Raw genomic sequence first — 18,832 nt, 5'->3', positions numbered from 1 at the left:
TTGTGTTCAGTAAAGGGGTTGGAGCCCGCTGTCCGACGCTCACTATTTGTTGGTTTGTGTGACACTCTTTTCTACAGCCTCAAAATTCGTCAAGACAGGCCTGGCATAATTTCCGGTCCTCTGTGTGGAGTAGGAATGAAGCACTAATTGATTTCAGCTTAATTAGTGCCCGTTCTCTGCTGTGATTGAGGTACAATTTTGTCCTATTTTCCAGTGCCCAGCAAACAGAAAGGCTTGTGAGTGGCAAAAACGTACCCTGCAAGACAAACAAAATTGCGAAGTTTTATTTTTTAAAGCTAACTTTATTTTATTTTGTTAATTTCTCTTATTTCAGTTTCCAGTCATATTTTTTATGTTTGGTCGTGGACGCTGTTCTCAAAAGATGACAATTAACTTGTTCTAAATATGCAAGACCCATTGAATTGCAAATGCTTGTTTTATACTGTGTTCTGCTTGTTCTGCTGTTAACTCCCTCGTGCACTCAGTCTGCACTGGTAATGACGAGGACTTTTTCATAGTACTGCACTCATTTTGGTTGTCATGGATACAGTTATCCTGATTTTAAATTCCATCTCATCAATTGGTCTCATCTAGTACACCAGTTAACTAGATGGAAAGCAATGAAATCTACAACATCACTGAAACGTGTTTTTCGGGTACCTTAGTACAATATGTTTAACATGGGAAAAACTGATAAACACCATACGGGAGGAGGAGATGAAGGGCAGAAAACAAATTAAAATCAGTCGTAAACACGCATGGAACTCTTACACTGAATTGCGTTAACCTGACCTGATTACGGTGTGATAGAACTACTGTACTTAGGAAAGAATAAAGCACTACTCATGAAGGACGTGATCGTGGGGATTCAAAGCCAGTTCACAATAGCAAATCTCTGGGGAAAAGGCTGTAAAAAGTAGCAGGAATGTTGAAGATGATTTCAAAAATAATTGCAAGTTGTGTACAAGAATCACGCATTGGCAAAACCAATAGGTCTCGCCTATGCATAAGCTATTTGGCTTTGTGATTTTTTTTTTGCCATGTTGTGGCTGCTGAACAGCCATGAACGACAATTCACCAATAGGTCAGGGGTAACAGAAGTGACATCACAAGACATTTAGGGGCATATTTATACTCTGTTTGCGCCGAAATTGTGTCGTTTTTTTTTACGCAAATCCGACGCAAAGCTAACTCCATATTTATACTTTGGCGTTAGACCCGTCTAGCGCCAAAGATCTTGGAGTTTGCGTCATTTTTTAGCGTGGACACCTACCTTGCGTTAATGATATGCAAGGTAGGCGTTCCCGTCTAAAAAATGACTCCAAGGCATGTGCGCCTTATTTAAACTCCCGTGCAAAAATGACGCACGGGAGTGGGCGGGTCAAAAAAAATGACGTCCAGCCGCTTTTGCGTAATTTTTTAACGCCTGGTCAGGGCAGGCGTTAAGGGATCTGTGGGCTCGGAAGGAGCCCAGAGGTGCCCTCCCATGCCCCCAGGGACACCCCCTGCCACCCTTGCCCACCCCAGGAGGACACCCAAGGATGGAGGGACCCATCCCAGGGAACTTAAGGTAAGTTCAGGTAAGTATTTTTTTTTTGTGGCATAGGGGGGCCTGATTTGTGCCCCCCTGCATGGCACTATGCCCAATGACCATGCCCAGGGGACATAAGTCCCCTGGGCATGGCCATTGGGCAAGGGGGCATGACTCCTGTCTGTGCTAAGACAGGAGTAATTTCAATGGGGGTTAGGAGTAAAAAAAAATGGCGCAAATCGGGTTGAGGCCAATATTTTGCCTCAGACCTGACTTGCCCCATTTTTTGACGCCCAAGCTCCATTTTCCCCTACGCCGGCGCTGCCTGGTGTGGGTAATTTTTTTTTACGCACACCAGTCAGCTGTGCCGACTAACGTCATTCCATAAATAAGGCGCCCGCATGGCGCTTTGGAATGGCGTTAGCCGGCGTTAAAATTTTTGACGCACAACTGCGTTGGCGCAGTTGTGCGTCAAAAAGTATAAATATGGCCCTTAACCTTTACATTTGCTCACAAACACATGCAAATAGTAGGAATATATGTAAGAGTCTCAGGACTAACTGGGCCACATAAAAAAGCACATCATCCACACAGAGCGAGATTCTTTCATCCCACGATGCATCCCATCTCAACCCTCTTATCAGCCCTTCTTTCCGGATCCATGCGGCGAGCGGCTCCAGGGTGATCGCGAAAAGCATTGGTCTGAGTGGGCAACCCCGTTTTATTCCCCTTGTACAGCTGAAAAGCCTCCTAGTCCTCCCCATTGACTTTGACCAATGCCATGGGTTGACTATACAGGAAGCTGACCCACTTCTGGTAATCTGGGCCAAAACCCATTCGCTCTAGCATCCCGAACAGAAAAGGCCACTCCAGGGAGTGAAAAGTCATTTTTGCATTAAGGGATAGTAGTTGATTCTGTTGTACACTCTGTATAAGCCATAGAGACCTAGAATCTTCACAGGTTAAGTCTTGTCCCCCTTTTGGGCATAAACTCTGACTGATCAGGGTGTACCAAGTCTAGCATCACCTGTTTCGATCTTTGACCAGCAGCTTTGCCAGTATTTAACTTTAGCATTTTACAGTGATTTTGCCCGATAGGTGCTCTATATATGTGGTGATTTTCTCTCCTTCAGAATCATCACTATAGTGGCCAGTAGCTGGAATGGAAGGATGCCCCGCTGCCCAGCTTCCCGAAACATGCTTGGGAGATGTGGTGCCACCTTCTTTGCCATTCCTCTGTATAGCTTCATCGGAGACCATTTGGTCCAGCCGCTTTGCTTGATTGTAGTTCCCTGATTGCCTGCTCTAGCTCACTGTGGAGAGATCAGCGTCCAGCATTTGCTTGCCTTGTAGGGAGCAACGGGTGTTCTATGTCATCCAAAAACTCTCTTACATCTGCCGGCAATCAGACCTGGGAGGAGGAGTACAATCTGCCATAGAATTCAGCAAACATCTTTGCCATGTCTCTGTTCACATCTCTGTTCACAGTGGCTCTCTCACCAGTCTCAGTTTCCACCACTGCCACCCAGTTCCATGCATGGTCTCTTTGCCCCAGCCAGGCCATGAGCCTTCTGGATCTATTTCCCACCTTATACAGCCGGAGCTTGGTGGCTAAGAAAACTGCTTTGACGTTTATTTTCAGCCCGGAATTCCTATTGTTTGAGTTTCATCTGATGGACCAATCTGACATCTCCTAAATTGCCCGCTCTGCTCTCCAGGTCTAGCGCCTCAGATTTCAAGCGGTCCCACTGTGCCCTCCTCTTCTTTTTAAGCTCCCTCGATCAGTAAAAGTGCCTGCACCCTCACCACCATTGTGTACACCTCCCACAGGGTGCACTCTAAAGCAATGGAGCCCACGTTATAATCAAAGTATTCCTCTGTTGTTTCCCATAAATGTCCTTGATCTACCTATCCTTCAGGTACCAAGGGTATAAAACACTCCCCCTCTCTACCTCCCCGCTTCATCCCACAAGTTCCAACCATACCGGGGAATGATTGGCGATGACTCTAGCTAACAACTCTGCCTTCCTGGATCTTCCCCAGTACATGTGTTGTGTCAAAAGTGAGGAGTGGTGCGCAATCCTGATTCCTCAGCAGCAAGTGCCTCAAGTCATCACTTCTGGGCCCACCCGGGCTGCTCCACCCCCCCCAAAGACAGATCATACCTCCATCCCGCGCCATGGGTCTCTCCTAACTCCCCGTCATGTAAGGAAGTCTCATGTAAAATGTAGGCCCCTTGCGGTAAGTCTCTCAGGGGGTTGACTTTCTTGACAGTTTGTGGAGCTCCCTGTCTATCACTCTCTTGATCTGTTTGATCCCACACCTCTCCATCTTTCCCCCACCAGTCTCCAACCAGCCAACCACCCAGCACCTCCTACACCTCGGACGGTGTGTTGAAGTGCCACATTTTTTCTTCTGTTATTGCTTGCAATTTGGCTGGAAAGAGCATCATGTGTTTTATTCCATGTCCCTTGTCCCTGAGGCACTGCTTCACTTCCTCGACACTGCGTCATAGTCTTTGCATACTCATGGTAAATTCTAGATAGAGCCTGACTGTCAGATTCTTGTATGGTAGGTCGTTTCTCAATGTTGTTGCCTGGAGGTTTGTGTTTTGATCTCTATGATTGAAGATGCACGCAATGATCGTGAGCAGTGGTGCCCCAGGGCTTGGTGGGAGGAAAAGTATCCTATGTGCTCGGTCAATTGAGAAGAATTACGAAAGACCTTTAGGCTTCAGAATATTAAGGGCCTGATTTAGTTCTTGGTGGAGGGGGTTACTGCATCACAACGGTGATGGTTATCCCATCGCCAAAATATGAATACCATAGAAAACAGTGCTACTTAGATTTCAGCGGATGCGATATCCATCACGGCTGCAAGGGAGTAACACCTCTGTCAAGATCTAAATCAGGCCCTAAAGATGAAGTCTTCCAAAAAAGCTCTATGCTACGGCCCTCTGCTCTCTCAGGCACCCCACTACCCAAACATTGTCTCATCTCGAGCCCCCCCCCCCCATAGTCCTCCAGTTTTGCCTGTACGCCACCATTGTTCTTCAACAGGATACAAACCTGCCCCTTTAGTTTCTGGACCTCCTACAGCAGGGACAACATTTCCTGTTTTTTCTCATTTTGTGCTTGTCAGCTCTAAGGAGGGTCACCTTCCTAGTGACTAAGTCAATTTTACTTTCAAGGGAATTATGTAACCCCACTATCGCCTCCATAATGTCTTTGAGTGTGGGCGCTTCATCGACTGCCTCCTGTTGCACTACTTTCCCTTCTCCTTCCACAGGGATGGCCAAATGGAGAGGGAGGCTGAGGGGCTGCAAATCTCTCCATTTTGCTTTGCTGGCTTGGCTTCCCCCCTTTGTCTTAAACCATCATGGACAGATGTTACCAGCCGCTGCAAGGGAGTCCAATGGTAGTTCTGAGGTCACCAGAGCCTCTGGGGCTTGAAGGGAGCAGCAGTCACTGCTGCCCGCCAGAGGGGGAAGGGGCTGACAGCACCTGCACTTGTTATCTCCTCTGTGGCCTGTTGACCTTACCACCCTTCTGCCTCTTATTGACAGTCTGCCACAAAGTCAAGTGGCCAAGGCGTCCACTGACCTCTAGGCTGGATGTTGGTAGCCTCCAGTCTACAAATCCGACCTCTCTCCAGGCTTTTGGCAGTCTGTCCACTATGATCCCCATTCAGACTGCCCATGCGGATCTGGACCCGCTTACCTCTAGCACTGCACAGTAGTGGATTTCCAGTCACGGGACGGACCCCTGAAGGCCATTCCTCGCCTTCTCTGGGCTTCCTCCCTATTTGCAGGACGTCCGCCCGTGGGCCTATGCAGGCCCATCGGGAGTGAGAGGGCTCTCCTGCAGCACTCCCCAGAGCACTGCAAGAAGTGCGGGGAGCAAAAGCTCCAGCTGCGTTGCTGGCCCTGCTTTGATCTTAGCTTGGGGCACCGTACCTCGCAGTTAGCCCTGTCTTCAACTGCTGCAGCCTCTGTCTGCGGGGAGAGTCCCTGTCACCTCCTCCACTCAACAGTAGTGTGTCAGCTGATCGGCAGGCCCCTGGCACCCGATTGGCTATCCACTGAGGCCTGGCTTCCATGTCTGGTCCGCTTCTCCTCCTAGTGGGCCACCAACGATCGAGGCCATGCTGCGTCAGGCAGGCTGCAGCTGGCATCACAATCCAGCATGTCTTGCCCCAACTCCTCAGCCAGAACAGGTCCTGCCTCTCCTCATTTCTCTCCCTCTAGAGGCCTCCATATGCCTAAGGCCACCTCTACACAGCCCGGGAGTCACAGCTGATGGATAATGTATCAGATATTTGGGGGATTATGGGTGTGGCGGTGGAGCTCTCTTACTGTGTGGCCCTCTTGCTCAGAGGCTGGCCACCTCTTTCAGTCACTTTCACTTACACACATGCTTACGCAGACACAAGTGCTCCCACATACACAATTTCTCCCTCATACAAACACACTTTACCACAAGCAAATGTGCAACATAATTTAGAAGCATGTTTTTCACTTACCTATAGTGCCAGCTAAGGTGCATTTTTAATTAAAAATGGCCCAAAAAAAAAGAAGGGTGGCACCCTGATGCCCAAAAGCGTAAGCTGGTCCTGTGTTTTTGGCTCTGATTTTGCCACCTCTGAGGCCAGGCAGAGCTGGACTGGGAAGCAAAAGCAGCTCTGACAAATTATGTCAACACAGCCCATTTACTGCTCAGAATGGGTGAGCACAGTGAGCTAGTGTGACAACTACAAAGTTAACCTAGGGAGAGCTCTCCACCAAATGTTTGAAAAAATGTGGAAAATGGTGCATTATACCACACATCTTTTATCATATTCTGGGCCTCATTCCGACCCTGGCCGGCGGCGGTAGCCGGCGGCCTGGCGGGGCCCGCCAGAATACCGCTGCACGGTCAAAAGACCGCCGCGGGTATTCTGGGTTTCCCGCTGGGCTGGCGGGCGACCGCCAGAAGGCCGCCCGCCAGCCCAGCGGGAAGCACCCTTCCATGAGGATGCCAGCTCCGAATGGAGCCGGCGGAGTGGAAGGGGTGCGACGGGTGCAGTTGCACCCGTCGCGATTTTCAGTGTCTGCATGGCATGGGCACTGCAGGGGCCCCCAGGGGCCCCACGACACCCCATACCGCCATTCTCTTCCCGGCGGCCAAAACCGCCAGGAACGGGATGGCGGTATGGGGCTCGGAATCCCCATGGCGGCGCAGCAAGCTGCGCCGCCATGGAGGATTCCCCAGGGCAGCGGGAAACCGGCGGTACACCGCCAGTTTTCTGTTTCAGAATGCCCATGGGAACACCGCCAGCCTGTTGGCGGTGCTCCCGCGGTCGTTGGCCCTGGCGGTTTTTACCGCCAGGGTCAGAATGACCCCCTCTGTTATCCCATCTCCTTTCCCCATCATGCCTCTTTTGCTCTCTCTTCCTTTTTTCAAACCCTCTCTTCCTTTTCCTCACAATAACGCTTATATGACTTCCCCAGCCTTTGTTTCTTCTTCTCTCTCTCCTTACTGTCTTGTTTTCACCTCCTTCTTCCTTTCCTCCTTCCTCTTCTCTCACCATTTCATTGCCCTCAATGCTTTCTTCTTCATTCTCTATGATTTGTATTCATTTTGCCATCATCCATTCTCTGTGTTGGTCAATTGCTCTTCCTCCTTCCATTCACTCCATTTTTCTGGCTCTCTCTTTCTCCCTTTACCTACTGCCTCATCTCCCTTACTCACCTTGCCTCCTCTTTGCCTCCCTTTTACTTTATATTCCTGTAGGAGGCTGGCCTGGCTTGTAGTGGGTACCAGAGGTACTTACACCTTGTGCCAGGTCCAGTTATCCCTTATTAGTGTAGAAGAGGTGTTTCTAGCAGCTAAGGCTGATAGGAGGTAGCTATGGCAAAGCAGCTTAGGCTGAACTAGGAGACATGTAAAGCTCCTACTATACCACTGGTGTCATATGCACAATATCATAAGAAAACACAATACACAGAAGTACAAAAAATAAAGGTACTTTATTTTTATGACAATATGCCAAAAGTATCTCAGTGAGTACCCTCAGTATGAGGATAAGTTATGTACACAAGATATATGTACCCAAACCAAAATTATGCAGGTAATAGCAAGAAAAGTAATGCAAGCAATGTAAAGTTACAGTAGATTGCAATAGGAGCACATAGGTATAGGGGCAACACAAACCATATACTCCAAAAGTGGAATGCGAACCACGAATGGACCCCAAACCTATGTGAGCTTGTAGAGGGTCGCTGGGACTGTAAGAAAACAGTGAGGGTTACAAAAATAGCCCACCCCAAGACCCTGAAAGGTAGGTGGAAAGTGCACCTACTACCCCCAGAGAGCACAGAAGTCGTGATAGGGGGATTCTGCAGGAAGAACAAACACCAGCAATGCAACAACAGTGGATTTCATGACCTGAGTACCTGAAAGACAAGGGGACCAAGTCCAATAGTCGCGACAGTGTCAAGAGTGGGCAGGAGCCCAGGAAATGCCAGCTGAGGGTGCAAAGAAGCTGCCACCTGTTGGAAGAAGCTTGGAGTTCGGCGAGAAAGAACAGAACTAGGAACTTCTCCTTTGAAGGATGGATGTCCCACGTTGCGATGAAGCTTGCAGAGGTGTTCCCATGCAGAAAGACCGCAAACAAGCCTTGCTAGCTGCAAGGGTTGCGGTGGAGGTTTTTGGGTGCTGCTGTAGCCCAAGAGGGCCCAGGATGTTGCCACTTGGAGGAGGAGACAGAGGGGACACCCAGCAAGTCAGGGAGCCCTCACAAAAGCAAGCAGCACCTGCAGAAGTACCTGAACAGGCACTTGGAAGAAGGGTGAACCAGAGTCCATGCGAAGTCACAAAAGGGGGTCCCACGACGCCGGAGGACAACTCAGAAGGTTGTGCACTGCAGGAAGGAGTGTCGGGGACCCAGGCTTGGCTGTGCACAAAGGAAATCCTGGAAGAGTGCACAGGAGCCGGAGCAGCTGCAAATCACACAGTACCCAGCAATGCAGTCTAGCGTGGGGAGGTAGGACTTACCTCCACCAAACTTGGACTGAAGAGTCACTGGACTGTGGGAGTCACTTGGACAGAGTTGCTGAGTTCCAGGGACCACGCTTGTTGTGCTGAGAGGGGACCCAGAGGACCAGTAATGCAGTCTTTTGGTGCCTGCGGTTGCAGGGGGAAGATTCAGTCGACCCACGGGAGATTTCTTCAGAGCTCCTGGTGCAGGGAGGAGGCAGGCTACCCCCAGAGCATGCACCACCTGGAAACAGTCGAGAAAGCCGGCAGGATGAAGCAATACAAGGTTGCTAGTAGTCGTCTTGCTACTTTGTTGCGGTTTTGCAGGCGTCCTGAGCATTCAGCGGTCGATCTTTTGGCAGAAGGTGAAGAGGGAGATGCAGAGGAACTCTGATGAGCTCTTGCATTCGTTATCTGGTGAGATCCCCAAAGCAGATACCCTAAATAGCCAGAAAAGGAGGGTTGGCTACCTAGGAAGGAGGATTGGCTACCAAGAGAGGTAAGAGCCTATCAGAAGGAGCCTCTGACGTCACCTGCTGGCACTGGCCACTCAGAGCAATCCAGTGCGCCACAGACACCTCTGTTTCCAAGATGGCAGAGGTCTGGGACACACTGGAGGAGCTCTGGGCACCTCCCCTGTGAGGTGCAGGTCAGGGGAGAGGTCACTCCCCTTTCCTTTGCCCAGTTTCGCACCAGAGCACCAGAGCAGGGCTGGGGGATCCCTGAAACGGTGTAGACTGGCTTATGCAGAGATGGGCACCATCTGTGCCCATCAAAGCATTTCCAGAGGCTGGGGGAGGCTACTTCTCCCCAGCCTTCACACCTATTTCCAAAGGGAGAGGGTGTTACAGCCTCTCTCAGGGGAAGTCCTTTGTTCTGCCTTCCTGGGCCAGGGCTGCCTGGACCCCAGGAGGGCAGAAACCCCTCTGAGGGGTTGGCAGCAGCAGCAGCTGCAGTGGAGACCCCGGAAAGGCAGTTTGGCAGTACCCGGGTTCTGTGCTAGAGACCCGGGGGATCATGGAATTGTCCCCCCAATGCCAGAATGGCATTGGGGTGACAATTCCACGATCTTAGACATGTTACATGGCCATTTTCGGAGTTACCATTGTGACGCTGTACATAGGTAGTGACCTATGTACAGTGCATGCATGTAATGGTGTCCTCGCACTCACAAAGTCCGGGACATTTGCCCTGAACAATGTGGGGGTACCTTGGCTAGTGCCAGGGTGCCCACATACTAAGTAACTTTGCACCCAACCTTCACTAGGTGAAGGTTAGACATATAGGTGACTTGTAAGTTACTGAAGTGCAGTGGTAAATGGCTGTGAAATAACGTGGACGTTATTTCACTCAGGCTGCACTGGCAGACCTGTGTAAAAATTGTCAGAGCTCCCTATGGGTGGCAAAAGAAATGCTGCCGCACATAGGGATCTCCTGGAACCCCAATACCTGGGTACCTCAGTACCATATACTAGGGAATTATATGGGTGTACCAGTATGCCAATGTGAATTGGTAAATTTAGTCACTAGCCTGTTAGTGACAAATTTGGAAAGCAGAGAAAGCATAACCACTGAGGTTCTGGTTAGCAGAGTCTCAGTGAGACAGTTAGGCATCACACAAGGAACACATACAGGGCACATACTTATCAGCACTGGGGCCCTGCCTGGCAGGGTCCCAGTGACACATAGACTAAAACAACATATATACAGTGAAATATGGGGGTAACATGCCAGGCAAGATGGTACTTTCCTACAATTCCTGCCCCTGTTACTTGTTTCTCTCTAATCATTCTAATCATTTAAAAGCACAGGCAATTAGCAATATAGGTAGTGTCTGCGAGACCAAAGCCTAAGTAAGGAAGGGTCCCTCTTCTGAGCTCCGTAATAATAACTAAGCAAATGCGGGACACCCAGCCCTCCCTCTGTCTGTGGTAGGTATGCCTAGGGCCTTCAACATTCTAGCCCTCTTGCTGCTCCAAACATACTCCAATATAAGTGCCTGCAACTTGTCTAGAAGGTGGAGAGGCGGATGCAGCGGCAGGGTCTGCATCACGTAAAGTATTTTAGGCAGAAGAGTCATCTTAATTGCTGGTAGGCGATCCAGCCATGAGAGGCCGTAGGCCCTCCATTTTGTCAGTTTAGTGCGTGCGATTTCCTGTGCGGCCCATGAGAAGGGGAGACTCGCCTCTAGGGAGATTCTCTCTGCCTCCGGGATGGTTAAGTTCAGTATTGATGATTTGGTGAGATTAGTTTTAAAGCCCGAGACTTTGCCAAATGCCATCAGTTCTGCTGTGACCCCTGCAAGGGAGATTTGAGTTTGGGATAGGTGAAGCAGCACATTGTCTGCGTAGAGAGCTAGTTTATGCACTCTACCACCCATCGGCAGGCTGGATATATCTGGATGGTTGCGTAAACCCTCAGCAAAGGGCTCCATGTATAGAGCAAATAATGGGGACAAGAAGGGGAAGCCCTGCCATATACCCCTTGAAATAGAGAACTGCTGGGACAGTCTTCCATTCAGAGATACCATGCCTCTCGGTTTATCACAATTGCAGCGTATCCAGTCGTTTAATCTGGGGACGAGTCCAAAATACAGCAGAACCGCATGGAGATACCGCCAGTGAACCCGGTCGAAGGCCTTCTCCACATCAATAGAGAAGAAAAGGGCTGGGGTTTGGGCGTGATGTACCTTTTCCAGTAAGTGGCATAATCTTTTACTATTATCGCTACATGAGTTCTCAGGGATGAACCCTGTTTGGTACGGATCAACCAGGCCATGCATGCATGGGTTCAGCCTGTGAGCTAAAATTCCTGTAAAAATCTCTTAGCGTCCACATTCAATAGTGTGATGGGTCGATCGGAGGAGCACAGGCATGGGTCCTTTCCCAGCTTAGGATCATGGTTACAACGCCCAGTTGCATCGTGGGTGGAGGGGGAAAAGCCGTGCTCAATGCATTGTATAATTAAGCCAGCACTGGCGCTAGCAGGGTGCCAAAGGACTTATTGAATTCTGCTCCAAAGCCATCCGCACTGGGCGCTTTACCTGCTTGCAAACGGTGTTTGGCCGCATGGACCTCCGCAGGTGTGACATCGCTTTCCAACAGGTCAATATCAGCTGGGGGGATTCGGGTCAGAGGGACGGAGCCCAAATAGCCTTCCACTCCATCCACATCAAGTTCTTCTGCTGTATATAAGTCGGAGTAGAACTGCTCAAACTGATGTAGAATTTGCTCCTCCTGACAAGTCTGATTGCCGTCAGGCAGCTGCAGCTCCGCCACTCTTTGTCCCACGGCCTGCACACAGAGTCGGTGGGCCAGTAAGTGGCCCGCCTTATTACCCCCTGCGTAGAATTTCTGCTTAGTCCGTAGTAGGGCATACACCATCTTATCCTCATCTAGAGCACATAACTGTTTTCAGAGATTGATGAGTTGTCTCCTCTCTACCAGAGACCCAGTCCGGCTATGGGTGACTTCCAGAGTCCTTATGTCATCCTCTAGCTGCTGGTGCTTCTTGTGTCGGGCCCTGTTTAATCTTGCTGCTATGAACTGACCCCTAATAACTGCTTTAAGAGTTTCCCATAAAGTGGCAATACTGACATCAGGGGTGTCATTTTTGTCTAGGTAATGCTTTATCGTGGTCTTGATTTCCACTAGGGTACCCTTGTATGTTGAGTCATGTGTTAAGGCACCAGCACTTTGCACCTGGGGTGTGCGGTGAAAGGGCGAGCCACATCGTGAGTGGGGAGTGATCCGATATGGAGGCCACGCCTACCTTAGTCTTTGGTACCAGGTTGGTAATGCGCGGTGAGGTGAGGAAAATGTTAATGCGTGCATAGGTTCAGTGCATGGCTGAGAAGAAGGAGTATGCCCTCTCTGTCAGATGCTGCTTGCGCAAAACATCAGTTAGTCCTGCCGCCCCCACCCACTCCCGGAACTCCCCTGGGAAGGCACCCGTCTGGCCATATCTCTGAATAGATCTGTCAAGCTGGATGTCTGGCATATGGGGTAGCCAGGACCCTCCCCAGGGCATCTCTGAAGAGGCTTTCCATCTGTTCATAAATGTTAGCTACCATCAGTGTATGGCCTCGAATATCTATGTGAAGAGAAAGAAGCCTCCAAGGGATCTCAGCTTGTACTCTAAGTACCCTCCCCGGGGAGTTGGTAGCCAAAAGGACTGCTACCCCTGCCCCTCTCCCAGGGCCTGAGGAATGAAACTGTCTGTCAAACCAGCGTGATTTCAGCCTTTTCCAGTCTGAGTGGACTAGGTCACTTTCTTGTAGCAAACAAAGATCAGCCCTTGTGTCTCTGAGCTGCATCAGCAGTGCTTGACGTTTCACAGCTGCGTTAAGGCCCCGAACATTTAGACTAAGGATAGTGATCATGGGGAAGGTGAGGTTTGTCGCTATGGTGTTGGTTGACCCCTTTACCCAGTAGGGCGAGACCCAGGAAGGTGTACCCGTGACTGGCGAAGGGGAGAGGTGTGGCCCCTGCAGAATCAGGGTAGGGGGATAGAGAACAGGCGGAAAGAGAACAAACAACAGGGTATAAACTTGAAAAGTGTTCCCAGCCTGGGACAAACATAGATCAGTCTGGGGGTAAGTATGGTCCTCATTCCATCATCAAGTGACTACTACTCTGGAGGGGATCGGAGCTCCGCCACACGGCTGTCTCAATCAAATGCCCCTTTGCCTTCACCAGATCTTGCTCTGCTTCTCCAACTGCCCATCGGGCCGCAGTCCTTTGTCAATGAGAGGGTTTTCCGCAGGTACTATGAGTTGTCATTGGTCCGAGTTCACATCTGAGACGCTGTTGTGACTGCGTAAGCTTCGAAGTAATGCAGCCCTGTCTTTTTGGCTGTCTGACGTTGTGGGTTTATGATGTTTATTTCATCTGGGCTGAGTTTTTGAGTACCCTCCATCAGTTTGCGGCAGCTGCTCTCGTACCTTTGGCTGATGTGCCAAGTCTCTGAGGCAGGGCGGCATCCCTTCCATGGCCTGCGCCTCCTCCAACGTGTGGATGCTACAAGTTTCATTTTGCCACACGAAATGAAGACAGAAGGGATGGCCCCATTTATATCTAATACCACTTTCTCTTAGGAAGTCCGTTACAGGTCGGAGCTCTCTACGGCGCTGCAATGTCAGCATCGACAGGTCCTGGAATAAGCCAACTCAATAGCCCCCGACTTTGATTGATGTTTCGTCTCGAACTGCTGCCATTATGGTCACCCTGTGTTTATAGTGGTGCAGGCAGGTCAATATGTCCTGGGCTTGGCCTGGTGAGCGGGCTGGCCGGCCAACTCTGTGTGTTCTGTCAAGCACCACAGTCTGATCCTTTAGGGCTGGAGCCACGTGGTGAAGAAGGTGCTCCACAAAGTCCTCTAGGGATGCCCCCACCCCTTGTGCTGGTACACCCTTTATTCGGATATTGGAGTGCCGTGATCTATCCTCCAAATCCTCAGTCTGGTACTGCAATTCCTGGTTCTTGTCCTGTACGGTAAGGAGTTCCCTCCTGTGGCAGTCCAGTTCTTCCTTTCGTGCGTCACAAACTTGTTCTAGTTTGTCTGATCGTTGCCCCAGATCTACAACCTCTCTTTTGAGTTCTTTGACCTCCGCTGCTATTTCCTGTTTCAAGGTGACAAAGTCTCCATGAATGGACCCAAATAGCTGCTCCATGAAGATTCTTTTCAGAGGTGCTTCTCCAGCTCCTGGCGCTTCCGGGTCTGTCAACTCTCCACCTTTCGCCTCTGGGGACCCCACTGGAAGTGCCTTCCTTCCTGGCAGGAGATTTGTAAAAGAGGTCCTTGAGGGAACCCTCCTTATTGTGTCTCTGGGACGCCATCGCTGCTGTCCCATAAGCGACCACTGACCGGAGATGTGGCCCTCCAGCTGCGTCCTCAGCTCGTTGGTTGGTTCTATAACGCTGCTTGTACCAGAGTCGTCAAGTCCAGTGCCGGCCCCCAGTCGGGTTTCCCGGCCAGGTATTCCCCAAGTTCTGGCCTCTGTCGCAGTTCTTGTGCTGTTAGTATGTTGCCCAGGGATATTCTGTGTCCTTCACCAGCCTTGCAGTTGGTGGCCAAATGCACCTGCAATCGTGTAGGTCCCAGGATCTTGGGTGTCCACTCGTCCCCCCCTTGCCTCCCTGTGGCCCTAAGGGGCCCCAGCAGTCCTTGGCTTGACCGTGAGCCACACTGTCCACTGTTCCTCATGTGGGAAGCCGGCTCGCCTTCTTGGCCGCACAATACAGTTGCCCTTACTCCACATCCCCCCACGGCCTCGGCGTAGCTGGGTGGCCCCAGGCCCCACGGGATGTCCCAGCTGCTCCTTTCCTTGTCGGGCCCCAGCCTGCTCCGGCTGCGTGCTCCGCTTTCTGCTGTCCGTTGGCACCACCTCGTACCTGACCAGCAGCCGCTCAAGCATCCACAGGCCTCTGCCCCGATGGGCCTGTCTTGCCCTTCCTTTGGCCCAGCGTGGTTCCCACGCACCTCTGCTGAAGCACCCCAGTCCCTCGCTCGCCCGACTGGCAGTCAGGGTGTTAGGCCCGGTCACTCCTCGGCCTCCAAGGCTGTCTCGGTCCCGCCTCCGTTTTTAGCCATGTTGCGCTCCAGGTCCACGGTCCCACACAGGGGCCCCACAGCACCAGGAAACACCACCCGGGGCGATGGGCTGCGCGCCGGGGTGCCTGATCCGGTGTCCCCCAGGGGATCGGGTCCCTTTACTCCTCTACCTCCAGCAGGGCCTCCAGAGGCCTCCACGGCACTCGCAGCCTGCCTCGGCCCGCCTCTGCTGTCTGCCGGGCCGTGCTCTGGATCTCCGGCCCATCACAGGGGCCTCCATGGCACCAGGGGACGCCGCCTGCACCTACAGGCTGCACGACGGGGCGTCCGATCCTGTGTCTCTCGGAGCCGATGGCAGAGCTCCGAAAAAAGGCTCCTATGCGGCGGCCATCTTACCCACCCCCTCCCACATTCTATAATTTAACCCTTGCATGTTGAGGGCCTTGCTTTTCTGTGTACTTCAATGAAGAAGGACCTGAATTTTCAAGGCCTGTCCCAGCTTCAAGGACCATACCAGCCTGGAAAGATGGGCTCTGTGGGATTACTCAATGCTTACCATAGTCAGTCTGGCCTTGTAGCCAGGAGTCGCAAAATCAGTGCCATGGGTCACAAGGAGCAAGCTGGGAGGTCAGAGCTGTGACCCCTGGTGACCCTTAAATGATGTCCCTGATCAGCTAACCGCTTCTTTGAGGCTTTAATAATAGTTTACAGCAGGCAATATGGGAGTCATTACAACTTTGGAGGAGGTGTTAATCCGTCCCAAAAGTGCTGGTAAAGTGACGGATATACCACCAGCCGTATTACGAGTCCATTATATCCTATGGAACTCGTAATACGGCTGGTGGTATATCCGTCACTTTTGGGACGGATTAACACCTCCTCCAAAGTTGTAATAACCCCCTATGTCTCTGTCAGCTACTAAGGTCATATTCAGATTTGGTAAATGCAGGCAACAGCAACACTTCATAAATTAATTTTATGTGTAAAACTCAGATATGAAAATAGATTTGATCTCCGTATCTTAGATTTGTGACTCTTGACAAATGGGTTTATTGGGAGCCTAGTCCATCACACAGTGAACTAGCGTGATGTTTCTTTTAGGTGTGGCTATTCCAAGCCTATTTGAGCCTTCTATCAGTCGAGTCTGCTGTAGCCTTGACCTCTTATAAGCGTTCCTGGAAAAAAAAATCTGGAAGCCCCCCTTTCAAAGAGAGCCTACAAAGTGGTCAGAAAGAGGTGAAATGACTGAAGAGCACTGCATGGCCATTTGTGATTGACTAGAGTATGTTCTACTTTACTTTCCATGAGCAATTCCTGAGACTTTTTTGATAGATGTTGCCAGGACCCCTCTGACATTGAATAGATGTCCTGGTTGGAATTTGGTGGAGTTGGGGGAGGCAGCGGAGTACCATAGCTCTTGAGATGTTCTCTCCAATCTTGGATTGTGAAACCAAAAGCACTTAGGAAAAATATTGGTCCTACCTGCTCCATCACTCTGAAATAAGAGCAATATTAATCCTAAACACAATCCCATATTTTAGTTCTACATGAGTCGAAAAATGTTTGTCACTCGGGGTATAGCATTAAGAATTGTAAGTCAAGTAAGTTTTAGGATCAAGCTATCTGAGGTTCCCAAGCACCTTCAGACTACCTGCCAAGGCCCGGCACAGTGGCCTTATGTCCAAATCACACCTCTGATACGCAACAATCAATATGGTTTGGAATATTTTCTGCAATTTCATCCTCCTCCATAGATGGGTCTTCTGCACCAGTGCTACATTTGGTTCCAGTCTATTAAGATATTGGGGTCATTACAACATTGGCGGTAAAAGGTGCTTACCGCCGTGCAGAAGACCGCCAACACACTGCGGCGGCATTCCTCCACAGCTATTATGACACACATCTTGGAATCCGCCGAAATTCAGACACCCACACAACACCGCCACACCAAAGGTCAGTGATAAACTGTCGGAAACAAATCCTCCACCTCCACGCCAACCGAAACACGCCCATGCTATTACGACCCACGAATCCACGCGGCGGTCTTTCAACCGCAGTATTCTATTGGCGGTACACACCGCCGCGCTCAAAATACACACACATCTCCAAAACACCGCCACATTGGACAATTCAAAATACACACACCTGATACACATACAAACAACACTCCCACACACCAAACACAATATAAAACAGACACCCACATCACCCACAAACCCCTACGACCAAAAATTAGACACGAAGGCGACAGAGAGAGAGCACAGAATAGACAACCCCACTACACAGAGGCACACAACACCATCACCCACACAACATCCACGCACAAAACACCACACACCACTACACTCACCACACTCGTCACCACATACACCACCCCACACATCACCCACACCACCCCATGGCATGCCAAAGACACCCCCGCTTCTCCGAGGAGGAGCTCAGGGTCATGGTGGAGGAAATCGTCCAGGTAGAGCCACAGCTATTTGGCTCACAGGTACAGCACACATCAGTAGCCAGGAAGATGGAGTTATGGCGCAGAATAGTGGACAGGGTGAACGCCGTGGGACAGCACCCAAGAAATAGGGAGGACATCAGGAAGAGGTGGAACGACCTGCAGGGGAAGGTGCGTTCAACGGTCTCCAGGCACAACATTGCAGTACAGCGGACTGGCGGCGGACCCCCACCTCCTCGCCCACAACTAACAACATGGGAGGAGCAAGTCTTGACCATCTTGCATCCTGAGGGCCTCGCAGGAGTCGGTGGAGGATGGGACACTGGTAAGTCAAATCTTAACTATCATATCCCCCACCCTACCTGCATGCTATCACACACCCCCTCCCTCACCCCCTCCCCTATCACTACAACTCCTCACTAATCTACCCATGACACAAACCACCCATCCCAACACCAAGCCCTGCATGACACAACTAAGCATGGACACCCCTCATTAAAGCATGCCCACTGCACATACCCAGTACACCCCCCCAACCATCACCACACAAACTCACACACAGGAATGCATGCACTGGGGTACACAAACACCCACCCATTGCACACCATTACACACACACATGCAATAATCATGCTCTTATGCCCCTGCAGGAACCCGAAGGACCATCACCACACCAGAGGGTCCAGACAACACCACTCCACCCCCAGAAGAGGCCCACAGTGACGAGAGCAGCTCTGCCCTACTGGATCCTGATGACCAGCCCGGACCATCGTGGGCCTCGGGACAGTCGGTTCCCCTAGCACAGGCACAGCCCAACACCGACCTTCCACCCTCTGGTAACACCAGCACAGCACCCACCCAGCGGGCCCAAACCTCCCTACCCATGACAGGTCAATCAGCGGTGTGTCCACCACTACAGGGCACCCAGGCTAACCCACCACCCCAACAACAACAGGGACCTGGGGGCAGTGGTAGTGGGCACACGGTCCAGGGGACGGAGGCACAGGAACATAGGGGAACTGGGAGGGTTGCTGTGCGACAGGGGGCGGAGAGGCCGAGGGAACCCACTCTCCACGAGGCCGTCTCCTCCATCATGGGAGCATACCACCACTCCCAGGAGACGATGGCGACGGTTCTGGACAAGTTACAGGAGACCCTGCGCCTGCAGGACGAACTGTATTTGGGGTTCAGGGAGGAGCTCAGGACCATCAGCTCCGCCCTGGCCACCATCGTAGGACATACAGCAGACCTTGAGGGACACTGTGGCACTCCAAGGGGCCC

Source organism: Pleurodeles waltl, chromosome 1_1 (genome assembly GCF_031143425.1).
Source record: "Pleurodeles waltl isolate 20211129_DDA chromosome 1_1, aPleWal1.hap1.20221129, whole genome shotgun sequence".
In the NCBI taxonomy this organism is placed as follows: Eukaryota; Metazoa; Chordata; class Amphibia; order Caudata; family Salamandridae; genus Pleurodeles; species Pleurodeles waltl.
Note: the sequence above shows the minus strand (reverse complement) of the source record.